Consider the following 16,625-nt stretch of genomic DNA (forward strand, 5'->3'; position numbering starts at 1 on the left):
GCTGCTGACTTATGGGTTGCCAACAGGGCTACTCATAAGGATTCTGGGGCAACTCAGAAAAAGGATGAGGGAAAACAGCCTAAAAAAGACTCAAAAGAGAATTCGAATAACTCAAATTCCAAAGAGGGCCCCAAACAAAACCAGAAGGGTAAGCCACTGGGAAAACCACAGCAGAATAGTGTGTCTTCTGGTGCCAAACCGGAAGGAGGTCAGAACAAGCCACCATTCCAAAAAGCATTCAGTAAATGCTTTGTTTGTGGCTCGACTGACCATGTGAAAGGAGATCCCAGATGTAAGGGTAAACCTTCAGGGGTCCAGCTCGTCTCCTTAGCCTTCGCTCCAGAGGAGGAAGTCCAAATGGCAAGTGGAAACTTTCTACTGCTAGCTGACGAACCCATTGGAGTCTCAGCCAGCGTTTCTTTAGTATCTCTGGGGTTGTGGGAACAACCGAATTTAGATGTCTATAATTCTATCCCCGATAATACTAAAGAGTATTATAAGGACAATGTCCAGGTGAATGGTCAGGAGACTCCTGCCATTAGGGACACTGGGGCCAGCATAACTGTGGTGGATAAATCGTTTTTTCAGGCCGAGGATGTTTCTAAGGCACCCAAACGCCTCACCAAGTTAGCTGGAGGGCCTGTGCAGATGCTTCCCCAATTACCAGTTCTCATCCAGTGTAACAACATGACTGTGAAGATACCTGTCAGCATACAGAGTGAGGTACCAGGACACGTACTGTTGGGTAACGATTTGAAAACTCTCGGAGTTGTATCGCATACTCCCAGACCTCCTAGTAAACGGTTACAGGAGCTAACCAGACCCGCAAGAGAGAGGACCATGCGCGGTACTCTCCAGGAGATGATGAAGAAAGAAATCAATCCTGCTCCACTGGAATTGTCGGCAGCTGTCTCCAAGAAATCAGAAACGAAAGGGAAACCTAAGACTTCTATCCCGAAACCAGCAGCCAGCATTTCAGTGCAGCCAACACGGACTTCCCCGCGGTTGTCCAAAGTTACACCCGTAACTCCACCTCCAGCTGAGGCTGAGAGGGAGGTACAACCCTGTGTGGTAGAATTAGACTCTGAGGAAGAGCTAATGGAAGGCCAGGAACTCATTGGAGATCTGGATCCTGTTGACCATCCTGAGCTGCAGTCTTTACTGGCAGAAAACACTGCAGGAGCTGCCACACCTGCCAGACCTCTGGTAAGGTTGGCTCCAAGAATGTGGCACCTTTAGTGCCTCTCCCAGTTGTGGGAGTCCCATTTGAGAGAGTAGGGATTGACATTGTTGGTCCCCTTGATCCTCCAACCTCCTCAGGCAACAGGTTTATACTTGTTGTAGTAGACCATGCTACTAGGTATCCTGAGGCAATTCCTATGAGGACTGTTACAGCTCCGGCTGTGGCTAAGGCCCTCCTTGGTATTTTTAGTAGGGTTGGGTTTCCTAAGGAAGTAATCTCTGACAGGGGGTCAAACTTTATGTCCCACTACATGAAAGCCATGTGGAAAACCTGTGGAGTTACTTACAAGTTCTCAACAGCTTACCACCCACAAACCAATGGGTTGGTAGAACGGTTCAACCGAACCATGAAGAGCATGATAGGTGCTTTAGAAGAACCCCTTAAGCGTAAGTGGGACCTTCTACTGCCATGCTTTCTCTTTGTTTATAGAGAAGTCCCTCAGGAGAGAGTAGGTTACTCTCCCTTCGAACTTCTCTATGGTCATCCCGTCAGAGGTCCATTGGCCCTGATTAAGGAGGGGTTGGAGAGTGCTCCTTCCCCCAAGCCAGTCAGAGTGACTGACTACGTGATAGGTCTCCGGAGGAGAATGTCGCACATGATGACGGAAGCAAGCGATAACTTGAAAGCTGGACAAGCATTGGTCAAGCACTGGCACGATCAAAAGGCTAACATGGTTGAGTTCGCTCAAGACCAGCTCGTTCTCGTTATGATCCCAACAAGGCAGAGGGCCTTGCAAGATAAGTGGATGGGACCCTTCAGAGTTGTGGGCAAACTCGGAGAGGTTAACTATCTGGTGGACTTGGGCAATCCCAAGGAGGCTCTGACAGTCTTCCACACCAACCGCCTCAAAGCGTATGACTCACGACCTGATGTAGGAGCGTTGCTTCTAGCATCATCTGAGGAAGAAGAAGAGAGTGAAGCTCTTCCGGATCTCCTCAGAGGCTTACCTCTAGACGAACAAATTGAAGGCGTAAATCTCTCCTCCAATCTGACACCCGAGCAACAAGAAGAGTGCATATCCATGTTGAATCAGTTTGCCTCTCTGTTGTCGCTTTCACCAGGCTTGACCCCTTGGGGCCAGCATGACATACTCACTGGTGACTGTCTGCCAGTCAAAAGCAGAGGATACAGAATGTCAGAAAACGTACGAACCCACATCAAAGGTGAGGTCAGCAATATGCTTGATCTCGGGGTAATAGAGCCCTCTACTAGTCCATGGTCTAGCCCAGTTGTGTTAGTACCAAAGGCCGGATCTAAAGAGCTTAGATTCTGCGTGGATTATAGAGCTCTTAATGCAGTCACCAAGACTGATGCCCACCCTTTGCCAAGAACAGATGAGTTGGTGGATAAACTTGGCGCCGCCAAGTTCCTCAGCACATTTGACTTGACGTCAGGCTATTGGCAAATAGCCCTGACAGACCATGCCAAGGAGAAAACTGCATTTTCTACCCCCGTTGGCTTATACCAGTTTAAGGTAATGCCTTTCGGATTGAAGAATGCACCTGCTACGTTTCAACGGATGGTAAACCAGGTTCTGAATGGGATGGATGACTTCTGCATGGCATACTTGGATGACATCGCAGTGTTCAGTAATTCCTGGGAAGAACATGTAACCCACCTGAGAGATGTTTTGCAGGCTCTTGGACGAGCCAATCTGACCATAAAGGCGAGTAAATGCCAAATTGGACAGAGTAAGGTAGTCTATCTTGGACATGAGGTAGGAGGTGGAGAAATAAGGCCTTTGCTCAGTAAGATTGAAGCTGTGCAAAATTGGACAACACCTACTACTCAGACCCAAGTGAGAGCCTTCCTAGGCCTCACTGGGTATTACAGGAATTTCAAAGAGAACTATGGGACCATAGCTTCTCCACTGAATGTCATCTCCTCGCCCAAATTTCCTAAAAAGGTTAAATGGAACGAGGAGTGCAATCAGGCTTTTGAAAACCTGAAAAAGGCTCTTTGCCAAGCCCCAGTACTAGAGCTCCTGATTACCGCCAACACTTCATTGTGCAGACAGATGCTTCAAATGTAGGGATAGGTGCTGTACTCAGTCAACTGGATGGGAAAGGTAGGGAGCACCCCGTTTGCTTCATCAGCCGCAAAATGAAGGATCCTGAAACAAGGTGGGCAACAATCGAAAGAGAGTGCTTTGCTATCGTGTGGGCTCTGAAGAAGTTTAGGCCGTACTTGTATGGTTCTACTTTTGTCATTCAGACTGACGATCAACCCTTGAGATGGTTAATCCAAATGAAAGGGGAAAACCCAAAACTACTGAGATGGTCGATCTGCCTGCAAGGGTTTGATTTCACCATTGAGCACAGGTCAGGATGTCACCACCAAAATGCTGATGGTCTCTCTAGGATGTATGTCATCGACTAGAGGTATGAGATTCATCCAGGAGTGGATTAAATCCTCCTGTCCCTTAGTCTGGGGGGGGGCGAGTGTTAGGGAGAATTCTCTGTTTAGGCTGAATTTCCTAACCTAGTGAGTCCCCCAGCAGCTTTGCTGGATTTCTGGAGTTTGTTTTTTTCCATCCTGCCAAGAGTGAGACTCTTTTTCTCCCACTCTTGGACATGAATGTGTGTAATTCCTTTGAATGTCAATGTGTTCTATGGGCTCTTTTACTCCATAGGGTCTCATATGTTTTTCTATGTGTGTTACACCGCACCCTACGTGCCGTAACACGGGGGCGTCCTAGCGGACCTCCACCATAGACTCCATACCCGGGGACTGACTACTGTCTCCTCGGGCATGTAAAGTCACCATTGGCTTTACTAGACCTAAATTTACTAACAGAACTAGTACAAACCATCTTAGTGTGGACGTGCTAGTAGGGGTAATTCGATTACTCCTAGGTCTGTTACTCGAGGGGGCACTGTCCCGTCCCCCCTCGTCGAGTTTTGGCTGGTGGCAGTGGAAACTACTTGTTATGTTCGACCCCGAACATAACCCTATGGGATTCGTCCCATTGTTGGAGATTGATACTTTTTCTCGTTAATCTCTAACGTACCACCAGTATACTTATCTTAAATAAGTTTATCGGATGGTATCTTCTGCCAGAACTCGGTTTTTAAAATGGCGTCTGTGTTCGTCTCTGTGACTCCTAAACCAAAGGTTGAGCCCTTTGTTCCACTTTTGGCGGGCCTCTGTACAGAGACCCTCCAAAGTGGTGCCATTCTGTCTGGGTTACCACAGGGGTGTGGGAGGGGGTTTAGGCACCCTGGACCAAGTTGCCTTGCCAACTCCGGTCGCACTCTTGTGTGATTGGCCCAAGTGGTGAGCCTCCCCGCTCACCACTTAGCGAGTGTTGATTGACAGCTAGGCTGAATGAATGGGGGTTTTCTGCATAAAAGCAGGGCTTTTGGGACTGGATCTTCAGAAGTCGCCACAGGACCTAAGAATCCGACGAGGGTAATGCTGAGCCGACCTGCACGACGACACCTCCGGTGGAGCCCTGCGGAACCGACTCACCACTTCCCGACGACAGAGGAGATCTCCCTGCCGGAGAGTCTCTTCCCCTGACTGGTGGGAACAACCAGTCCCCTTTGCTTTTTCTTCGCCTCAGGACGCAGTGGTCGAATTGCCCGTGCAGAGCACCTCGGCAACCGGATAGCCACTACCCCTGTACCGCGACCAAAAGGTGGTGCCTTGTGACGGAGCACTCCGCTGCTGGTCTCTTCCCTGGTGGTGCACCGGACTTCACTTTTCTTCGACGACGAGATCATCTCTACTCTTGGCAAAGACCCGACGTGCATCCACCACCAGGAACAACTGCCCCCGCCAGAGCTGTCTCTCCACAAACAAGGTACCGTGTCTGCCTGGCTTCCCTTTCGATCGGTTCGAGTGAGGTGTCTTAATCCTCTCCTTTCCATTGGGTTGCCTCCAAGCTTTCTCACGTATTGTTCTGAACTGGTTCAATCTGCCGATAACAATTTGCTACAAAGACTCGAACGCATTTCCACTAGAGACTTTTTGGGACACATCGCCTTGCCTCTCTCCGAGTGGGCCTGGCCTCTGAACTTGATGATCTATTGTGGTTCTTGCCTTCTTGCCTTGCATTTTTCCCGTGAAGTATTGAACTGTGTTGATTTCGTAACCTGCTTATTTTTCTCTCCCGTCCTAACTACTATTAGAGTGCCATCTAGGTTGAGGCATACACCTCTGTCTGCAAATAAGTGATGCTGGTAGAACCTAGACTTGTCGAAATATTGTTAGGGGGATTGATCGTTTCTTCTGCGTAGAGTAATTGTGATTGAAGTGTTTGCCGTGATAGTGCCATAGTGTTTTCCATAGATGTTCCGTTATAAATAAATACCTTAATATCTTTACACTGAGTCTCGTTGCGTGTTTGCTTGTCTTACTGTGAAGAATTGCCCTATCTTGTATACTCCACATACTGATTAACTCTTCTTGAGGGAAGTCTGACTGCTCAGCCACAGCTACCAAGTGAATCTGTGTGGTACACACTGCTACCAAGTGGGTTTACTGCCAAACACCTGTAGTCCTAAATCTTTTGCAGTGGTCCCAGAGGGAACTGCACAGGTTTCCGCCTAACAGTGCCGACTTTAATCCAAACGGTAGGGCTCTGAATTGGTAGTGACGCCCCTGGACTACGAATCTGAGGAACTTTCTGTGTCCTTTTAGAATGGGGATGTGGAAGTAAGCATCCTCCAGGTCCAGTGACGATAGGAAGTCGCCCTCCTCCACCTGTCCCAGCACGTGCTGGAGGGTGACCATCCTGAATTTCTGTGCCTTGATGTACTTGTTCAATCGACGCAGGTCCAGGATGGGGCGCCAACCGCCTGTCTTCTTTCTGACGAGGAAGTATCTTGAGTATACTCCGGAGCCCCAGAGCCTCTTGGGGACGAGCTCGATGGCACCCTTCTTGAGAATCGCCCTTACCTCCAACAGCAGTTGAGGGACGTGATTCTCCTTCCTGGCCACGGGAGGAATGTGAGGACACTTCTTTTGAAATTACAGCGAGTGTTCGCGGGCCAGGGTGTCCAGCACCCAACAGTCGGTGGAGATGGACTCCCACACGCTGACGAACGTTGTCAGCCGGCCTCCCACCGGGGTGCTTCAGTGGGGGCCCGACGCTATGGCCAGTTTAGTCCTGCTTGGAAGAGCCCTTGCCGCCTTGGCCTCCTTGCAGATGGCGGCGAGACCCTCCTTGCTTGCCGCGGCCTCTGTAGGCCTCCTGGGACGAGGAGCGGGCCGCCTGGCGGTAAGTAGAAGAGCCGCCGCTGGATCCATTGGAGGCTCCCTGTCTGCCTCCAGAGCTCCGAAAACGCTGCCGTTGGTGAAGGACTCCTAGGGCTCGGGCTGTTTCCATGTCTGTCTTGATGGCCTGGAGGGACTCATCCACCGTCTTTCCAAACAGGTTGTTGCCGTCGGACGGCATGTCCAACTCTCTGGTCTGGACGTCCTGGCGAAAGTCCGTCGCCTTGAGCCATCCTCTTCATCAGAGGCAAACCCCGTTGCCCAGTTGGCAAAATCCGATATCGGCAATGTCCGTTGCCACCGTTTTGGCGTGATCCGATGCCACCTCTCCTTCCTGCAGAATCTGTAGGGCCTCCTCCCTCTTGTCGTCCGGTAGGAAGTCTAGCAGAGGAGCTATCTTGAACCAAAGCTCCCTGTCGTAACGGGCCACAATTGCTAAAGCATTGGCCGCCTTAATCGTCGTCGCCGCCGACGAGATGACTCGTCGTCCCATGGAGTCCAACTTCTTGCCCTCGCTGTCCAGCGGGGAAGTGGAAGTTGAAGCCCCGCACCCGCTGCTTTCTTCTTGGCCGCTGCAGAGACGACAGAGTCCGGTGTGGTCTGGGCCCTGAGGCACAAGGGGGCAGCATCGGGGACCCGGTACTACTTCTCGTACCTGTCCCTCTTGGCGGGTGTCGTGGAAGGGTTCTTGAGGATAGCCAGCCCCTCGTCCCAGATGTCGAGCAATGACACCACGAGGACCGTCTTGCTCTTGGCCTCTCGTCGTTGGTAAAGAAAACCTTCCTTTTTCTGTTCCTCAGGGCAGAGCTGGAAGAACTCAGATGCCCTGGCTATCATGGCGTGAAAAGAGCCAATTTCGTCGGGCAGAGAGGCCTTAGGGGTGTGGGGGGTGATGACGGGATGTCTGTTGTGTCACCCCTGCCGTCGTCGTCCGTCCCCGTCACTGTATCCGTCGCCATATCCTCCCGAGGGTCTGGCGAGGGGGATGAGGGGTCCACAGGCCTCGCGGGCACAAAGGGCAGAGCGGGGTGGACTCTCCTCCGCTTGTTCGGAGGGCTTCCTGACGGGCCTGCTTCTGGATCCTCCGTCGGGTTCCGTGGTAACCTCGTCCTTATCTCAGTACATAAGGATTGGATCACCAACAAAATGGCCGCCGAGCTATCCTGGGGCTCGGGTAATGGCTGCGACGGACGGGATGGCTGCTGCACTAGGCCCTCATCGTCGCCATCATCGCTATCTCCGATTACATCAGCAGGAACCTTCCCCTGGGATCGAACGTTCTCGAACCTCTCGTTGAGGCCTTTCACGGTTTCCACCGGATCCTCCTCAGAGGCTGAATCCGAGTCCGTAATGGCCACCGCCCCCCCTCTTTTTCGGCCAGGGTCTTCACGGGGGTCTTAATGATGGTCTGGAAAGAGGATTCCCTCCGCGGCGGCAGGGAAACTCTGGGCCTGAGGCCGCCTCCACTGGCGTAGCCTTTGCCGGCTTCGCCAGGGCTGCTGCGACAACCTCGATAGAGGCCTTTGCCAGGTGGATCAAGGCCCTCACCACCTTAGGTGCGTCCTGGGCCTTCGCTTTGGGGGGAGGGTCATCGCCTCACTCCCCCTCGGCTCCCTTCGAGATCGACCGGGGCCTCTCCAGAAGCTTACCCGGGTTCTCGGACTTCCTCTTCCCCGAACCAGAGCGCTGGCTCGTGGTTGATCATGCCGGGGAAGTCACGTCCTGCCTGGTAGCCGAGGAGCCCGACCTTTCGGTGCTCCCGGTACCCGCGGACTCGCGGTGCTTCGCCTTCTGTTGGGCCCACGTCGCCGGGGCACCCTCACTGGACTTAGAAGACCGCTCAAACTTTTTCTTCGCCTTCTCACCTGCTGTACCCTTCTCCAGCCAGGCGGCGAGGCGGGAACGACGATCTTGCTTGGTCCGGGATCCTCCTCTGGATCCGGGCGTCGAGCTTTCCTTGTCCTGGGCCATGTCCGTTGAGGTAGACCACAGATCTTCTGGAATCCTCCAAGAAGCGTAACTCGACGAAAACTTCACCCTTGAGGGCCGTAGAAGAATTCCAAAACGGGTCCCCATTATCGGAAGTAGAAATGGTGGAGCTTGAGGCTCGATTAACCGAAAAAATTAGAAAAATCTCCTGAAAAACGTGAAAAAGGACTCCCAACACTTGAATGTGCGGTAAAAATCTGAGGATGGCTGCCAGGGGAGGGGCTTAAGTAGAGGGCAGTCATTGGCTGGGGGCAGTATGACTCAGAGATCAGTGATTGGTTACTACTAAGAAAGACAGATCAGAAACTAAACTGATACTGATTTTTTTTTCTTTACCGAGGATTCCCGGCCTGACGACGGGGAATATTCATGAGCATGTGAATCCATGCCAGACCCCATGCTTGAGAACAGCCACTATTTCGTCAAGGGTAGGCGCGATGTGGCGCTCCCGCTTGATGGCAGTGTTCGGGAGACGCATGTCTATGCAGATATGGACTTTTCCTGGCTGTTTGGGTTTTTTTGTGACCACCATTGGGGAAACCCATGGTGTCGGCCCCGTTACCTCTTCTATTATGCCGGCTTCTTCCAATGCTTTAAGTTCTTTCTCCACTTGTTCCTGCATGTGGAATGGGGTCCTCCTGTGTCTTTGGCTGGACCGACTCATCAATGTGGAGCTTGATTGTCTTTCCTTTCAAACACCCTATCCCTTTTTGCAGGTTGGGATACTGTGCCGGGATCTTCTCAACCTCTTGTGTTTCCTTGACTTGACAGATGAACTTTACTAGGCCTAGGTCTTCAGCCGCATCACCACTCAGAAGGCATTTGATTCCCTCATCTACCATGTAGATTTTCGACCGTGACCTGTTAGCCCCATGGCTGAGGGTTGTGCGGAATCTGCCAACCACCGGTAAGGGTTTCCTACAGGCATACGCAAATAGTAGAGTCTCCATGTTCTTCAGGTCTGGTCGTGGATGCAGTGATTGAAATGTGCTTGTGGGCATAACATTTACAGATGCACCCATGTCTATGGTCATCCATACCTGTTGGTTTTGGAGAGTGACCTGGCATTTGCGCCTCCTGGGCCCTTTTTTCTGTTTTGCATGTCCATGATCCAGGGCTGACACCAGGTAGACTTTTCTCCCTTTTCTCCACTGCTCCTTGCCAGATTCTTGTTGGGTCCCTGTGACGTCATCCCCTTCTTCCTGCACTCGCTTGCTTCTTTTTCTTGGTTCCACTCTTCTCTTGAGGATTTTGTGGCGGCGGTAGTGGGGTTCCCGATGATCACCACACTTTAGCATAGTGGTCCTTTCTGCCACATGCCACGCATGTCGTCCCTTGCGCCGGCAGTTCCGCTGTCCATGTCGCGGTCCACCACACCATCCGCACTACGTGGGTCCTGGGATCCGTGGTTGCCATCTGGCTTGTGCATAGTTGCCGCCAGCCTCATCCCTTGTGGACTGTCTGTTGGCGACATGGGCCACCATTGCTGACGTGAGGGCAGGCTGTAATTTTTGAAGAGTCGCGCCCATATTGGCCAGCTCTCTTTGACGACCCAGTTCCAGGATGTGTGTTAGAGAGATGCCCTTCTCACTCAACACCATCCTTCTCAGTTTCTCCGATTGGATGCCGTTGATGAGCTGTCTCCGGGTTTCTTTCTCGACATCCGTGAACTCATACGATATTGCCAGCTTCCTGAGTCGGGTGTGGTAGGCATCCAGGGTCTCCTCTTCTGCCCGAATTGTGGTGCAGAATATGAAGGTTTCATAATCAGGGTTGAGTTGTGGGGGAAAATGAGCCATCAAAGCATCTCTCGCTTGCTGGTAAATGTCCTGGCCATCATCAATGGTTAGCGAGTTAAAAATGCGTAGTACCTCGTCCCCCACATTTAGCAACAGGTGCGATCTCATTTTCCTGGCAGTGGTCATGTCCTTGCATTCCATTGCCTTTTCAAATTTTTGGATCCATAGCTGCCACCGCGGGCCCACTGATGATGGATCCGTAAATGGGTCAAACGGCTGAATCAATGCAGAGGTGCTCCCTTGTGGGCTAGCTTGCGGTGACGACATTGACAGATTTGCCGTGAGTCTAGAAGGCGTACCGGGCCTGGGGGTGGACGTGCCAGTCGCCATAGCAAAGCCTCACTGTGTCTTGATAGGGTTTGTGTGCCTCACCTTGATGCGTATCCTCAAAGCGTCTGTGTCTTTCTGAAGTTGGCACTCCCAAGCAGTGGTATATGGGCCAGCAGCATCGAGCCAGGTATACACCATGTGCAGTTGCCGTGATTACTTGTCTCTGGAGCGAGCGAGATGTCTTGCCGCAGTGCGCAGTAGTGTCTCTGACCTCTGGAAGGCAGTTGGAGGATGTTGCACTTGCCCTTGGCCCTTCGTTGGGGATGTGTTCCCTCCAATCAGCTGTGGCCCGTGTGAAAGAGTCAGCTCGATGGGCAGGGCAAGATGAGAGAAGAGAAAAAAAAAAGATTTTTATTTTTTTTTAATTTTTTTTTGGGTTCGGGGTCAATGTGCGTCCCCACCCACCGTGTGTCCAAAAATGTTGCGTGTCGCTCTTTATCACAACCAGCTGGCAGAGCGCCGATCACGTGTGCAGGGCTCTGTTCTCCTCGTCGCTACTGTTATGTTCTATCTCCACGCGGCGGCGCATGGGGAGATAGAACGTTGAAGGCCGTTTGTGTGGGCCGTAGTGGTGCAGCTCCGGCAGGAGCGAAATGAGACACGCCACACTTCGTTAATGATTCGCCCGGAACTGCCTCCCTCTCACGGGGGCAGGGCTTTTATTAGGACGCCCTGCGTCACCGCGTTGCGGGACGCAGGGCGGATACAACAGACACCAGCTAAATAAAAGCTTGATCACAAGATAATATATAATGCATTATACACAGTGACCAGCAACATAACTTAGTGACACACTAATCGCACAATTACAATGAACCCTAAGGTGATGGATTCACACGTGCAACTGAACAGGGGAGCATGAATGGTATTTGTCTAGCTAAGCATGGGCTATAATAGGAACGGCAGTTGGGCAGGCGAAAAACGCATTTATAAACGTAATGACAATGTTTAAAGACGGAGCTAACTGACATTCTTTGTGTTTATTTCTGTTCATACATGTCTTCTCTCATTTGTTTGTACGTTTTGTGTGCAACTACATTACGGTCACTGAATGTTTCATCAATACATTATGAAATGCCTGTGTTGATATAATCATGCGTTTAAACAACCTAATCGAAATCTAAAACGGTATGCACATGTGTGTACGCCCTGTCTTCTGGGGATGCAATGTATATCTTACTGAACAATATGTTTGCCTTATATGTATTCATCAAGTTGTTACTGATGGACTATACCACTATTATATCTAATTTATGTGTGATTGACACTGATTCTTGATCAGGCGAGAGTAAGAGGCCCCTACGAAGAGCTGCTATGTCCGAAATGCATAGGCCATGACTCGTATTTGCAATTAGATTTGTATCTACGAAATAAAGATCATATACCTCTTTAATCTAAAAAATCAATTTTTTATGAGGAAAACAAGAAAAAATAAAAGATTCAATGACCTTCAATATTAAACAAGCAAACTCTTAGTGGGATATAGGGTGTGTGGCCCACACCGAATGCTAACTAGCCTAGGTCTCCTTTCCTTGAATACTGCACCCCACACATATTTTGTAAACACACTCTACAGTGTTTCCAGGAAACTAACCATATTGAAGAAAAAAAGCCAGTGGTGCCCACTCACCAATCTGATATTGCATTTGAAGCATGGCCACTACTGTAGATGAAGTGTTGTAGCACACAAATGTTCAAAGTTCTAGATGGCTATGTTTAATGATATGATATGATATGATAGGTTATTTATAACGCGCTTAATACCCAGACGTTTCTAAGCACAGACACAGGGATTGAACCTGTGTTGCTCTGTGTCCTCTTGCTTCTAAGGCGAGCACCTTGCCCCTGAGCTATCCTTCGAAAAGCTTTCTTTAAGCTTTATAGACTTAGCCTGAGGGCTGTACTCGGTTTTTGTAGACCGATCAAAGGCCCAAGAGCAGCAAGGGTGTTTAACAAGGTCTTCAGGGCCCATAACTTATTGTGCAGCCTGTGAGCGTGGTTTATAACACTATTATGTCCCAAATAAAAGATACCACTACCTGGAGTGGTTTCTGGGAACTAACTAGTACCCAGCAATCACATACAAATGTGATGAGGAGGGAAAGGGAGAGGCAGGGTTCAGAAACGAGTCTGCCAGGTGCAGTCTGGCAAAGATTGGAAGCAGTAAGGGGGTGGATGGCGACCCCATATGCTAACAAGGAGTGAGGGCAGGTGATTTATTTGCCCAGACCATGCCTGTCAGCTGCAGCCCAGGCAAGAAGGAAAGCAACACTGGCTGGGAGTCCTCCACTCCCCACCCTAATAAGGTAAGGAGTGGGGATAAGGGGTGGGTTATTTTTGTTACAGTGAAGAGAGGGAGTGCCACGCTGAGAGCTATGTGGCACTTCCAAAAATTGGCCAGTTTCTGGGCTTTAATGATTGTCCAAGCTATACCGGCTCATTTAGACCAGAACTTGGCAAATGGCGGAGTGCCAGGTCACTTCCCTGGAATATAATTAGTTTTATTAATTGATCTCTCCAAGCCCTAACAATATTTTTTGCAACACTGGTAAAATTGAAGACGCAATCTACAAAATAAATGTCAAACCAGGGACTCATTCTTGAGAAATAGGAGCTTTGGTAAATTACAGCCACATCTCCATTACCAGCCTGGTAATAGTATTAGTCTTCAACAGTACCGGCATTGGCAAGGAATATAGTGCAGTGGGAAATACTGTCATTTGAAAATGGCGAGGGTTGCATACATTTCAGTAGCAGACACCTGTAAGGGAAACATGGTATCACAAGTATTACACTGACACAAAAGTTACACGTTTAAAAACCTTTATTAGATTCTTGGGGTTTGGAAAAACTCCTAAGTTGCCCTATAGCTATGATGGGGGTAGTCTCTACCATCAAATAATAAATAAAACACAGTTCTAGGTCTATGTCAAATCAAAATGGCCTATACTAACAAAACCTAATGCCTGCTCTATCTCTTATACATAAAGTGTGTAAAGGGGAATGTGTATGCAAAGGAAAGTCAGTGTTATAACAAAGGATCAAGGTGGCTGAGTCAGATCTCCTCCCCACTTTGGACAGCACAGAGTAAGGCGGCCCCCGTAAACAGGATGATACACTTTAGCTCAGGTTATTTAAAAAATGGCAGTCCAAAACGTGGGTCAAGGCCAGCTTGGCCTTCCACATTAAAATCACTTATTCCAGTTTTCCAAAAGTTCTTTCACAGGTCAACCAAAATTCACATAAGTCTCCCTCTGTCGGGCTCGGACCTTTCAACTAAAAGTACCTGATTCAACGTCGATCTCCCTCAGCCGGGCTCAGACCTCACAATCACAGCACTTGCAGGGGTACCCTTTACAAGCTTTATTAACATTTGTTAGGGGTTTCCTTCCCCTTAATTATTTCACGTTTCCATGCTCGGACCTTTCACTGATGTCGAAGACTTTGGAATATGCAAGGCTTTTACCATAAACCTCTGCAGGACCACTTCGACTTTCCCTTCAGATCTCCCTTATGTTATTTGCCACAGTGTCTCTTGGTATTGGTAGTTCTATACCACAATCAGAAAAGTTCAACGAAATATTCCTCTTCAAGCAATCACCTTTTAACTTCCCCTTTTGTCTGGGTTAATCTTGACCATTTTGCATTTCAGAGTTTGTTCACTTTGCCGCTTTATAACAAGACATCAAACATTTCGCTGAGGCTTCCGAGTGGGCTACTTCCTTTCGCCGGACCACTCTGCTACTCTGTATCATTGGCTTCACAGATATCAGTAACTTAAAAGTTCACTATTTGTTTGCTTTCTTTCGCATCTCATCAGCATGTGTGCAACCTTCAATCATGAGATACACTGTTGTGGCTACAATATTTCCTTGACACAAACCGGCCTGTCATGTCTTTCACTAACTCACCGGTTATGTGCATTCCTTTCTTGTCTCTGCAGCTTTGATTCAGGAGTCAAGGTTTGATACCACCGTCGTTCACCCGGGATGGTTTCTGGCATTGTTAAAACACAATGCAGGTTTCTTCTTGTCTGGGATTTGTCTTTCTCTGCGTATCCTTCACGGTTTCCCAGAGGCAATGACCTCCTGCAGGAAACTTCAGCGTTTCTCTACCCTTCGGTCTCATCCCTCGATCAGTCGTCCTGCTCCAGTGGGTGTGTTTTCACCCCGGAATGTCTGCTCCTTCTCGTGTCTCACATTGCTCACAGTGTGTCTTTTTGTTCCGTCTGTGTGGGGGGAGCTTATGGGTATCAGATGATTAAGATCAAGTGTCTGACTTTGCCTGACCTGAGTAACGTGACATGTCCAATGAGATATGCAAGTCCTCGGCCCAGTGTTCGTGTAGAAAGAGGGGGGAGTTGGGACAGTGGAGAATTCTATAAAATAGGATGGGGTATGGGCACGGGAAAGGGGGGATACAGTGTCTCACCATCGGTTGCCTCACTCCCACTCCCTAAAGATCCCCCACCCAGGTGATCATCCTGCACTGGTCCACCCTAAGGGTCTAGATCCACCTGAGAGAGAGAGAGATCCCCGGGGACTAGCAAATGAGACACTCTTTGGTTTCTCACACACCATAGGTGGTATTACAGAAACTTTGCACCTGTGCATGTGCAATTAGCATTAGGCCAACACGTATTTCAATATATTTTTGCACAACGGCAAAGTAGAAGGACTGGGACAGACATTGCCCGGTGCAAAAATACATTGAAAGGATATGTTTTTTGCACTAAGGGAAGTTTTGCCCTAGTGTTAATTGCTCTTGTACCAGTGAAACATTTCTTCAAATACACCAATGCATATATTTCTACCTTTTCTGGAGAGCCATACAAGGCGCCTGTGGTTAAAAATACAGCTGGCAACAACATGTACATTTTGGGGCAGGGCCTTCAAAAAGAAAAGTAATCTCTATAATGACTTGATTGCCATGAAACAAAGCTAAACATACTCTTTACATTTTGGGAGCTACTTGCTGGTAAGATGAGGTCCCAGCTCATTGAATTTTCTGCCATAATTTAGGACGTCATAATATTTTGTGATGAGGATAGTTGGTGTCAGTTCATTTATCACTACTGCTAATTTTAAACGGTATCTTGCCCTTCTGTAATTGGCAGCAATTTACCACTGGTGATATTTTCAATTTACCACCAGTGGCAGAATTTCAACATAATGCCCTCTAATTCTACCCTCGTCTCACATTTGTGTGTGTGTGTGCTAGGATGCATGAGGTCTTAATGTGTTTCCATCAGAATCTGTGTTCAGATTGCTCTTGCCCTAAGCATCTACCGCTGGCAGTGGGATCTTGGCTGACTGGGAGTGGGAGATGGTGGGTCCTATTCCTGCATACATTGGGCCTCGTTATAAGTTTGCCGGTCTGGAAACAAGGGTGCTGGTAAGCTCACCGGCACCCTTGTTTCCGGACCGGCAAACTACAAGTCTACCTGCCGGAGCCGGTGTGGCCGACAGGTCTGAACCTGCCAGGCGCAGCGGCCACAGTAGGCAGACTTCAGCAGCCACGGTAGGTAGACTTGTCATGGGAGCACCGGCACCATTTTTAATGGTGCCGGTGCTCCCGTGTCCCCACTCCCATAGAGTCCCAGAGGATTCTATGGGAATGGGGATAAACAAAATTACCGGCACCTGACTTCCCGACCGCCAGACTTGCAATAGCCCGGTGGCACCGGGAAGTCAGGCGCCGGTAATTTTGTACAGGTCTGGCGGAAACCCGCCGGTTTCACCACCAGGGTTACCGCCGAACCCGTAATGAGGCCCTTTGCGTTTTACTTCAATAAAAGGACTTACCTAATCAGACCTGAGGCTTTGGAGAACACCACACCATGACTATCTTTCAGGCCCATTCTGGAAGGAGGACCTGTGGTCTCTAACTTGTCTAATTGGTCGCTTCAGCATCTCATCCCTTTATAGACTACATTTGGAGTGGGGTGTTCAAATCTTATGATTAGAGCTAGGAATTCTTCAATGCCTTAGTGCTGTAATGTATGCCGAGCTGGAAAAGAATGTGAGCTCCACAGTTCTTTCCCT

At 49.3% G+C, this 16,625-nt stretch overlaps 1 protein-coding gene across 1 annotated transcript in view; it reads right to left on the reverse strand.

Moving 5' to 3' along the window:
- The window catches only part of LOC138577272 (solute carrier family 12 member 2-like), a 953,949-nt gene that overhangs the window by 365,280 nt on the left and 572,044 nt on the right, over positions 1-16,625 (reverse strand). The gene's annotated exons all lie outside the window — the stretch shown is intronic.

This window comes from Ambystoma mexicanum, chromosome 1p (genome assembly GCF_040938575.1).
Source record: "Ambystoma mexicanum isolate Mex_15411 chromosome 1p, UKY_AmexF1_1, whole genome shotgun sequence".
In the NCBI taxonomy this organism is placed as follows: Eukaryota; Metazoa; Chordata; class Amphibia; order Caudata; family Ambystomatidae; genus Ambystoma; species Ambystoma mexicanum.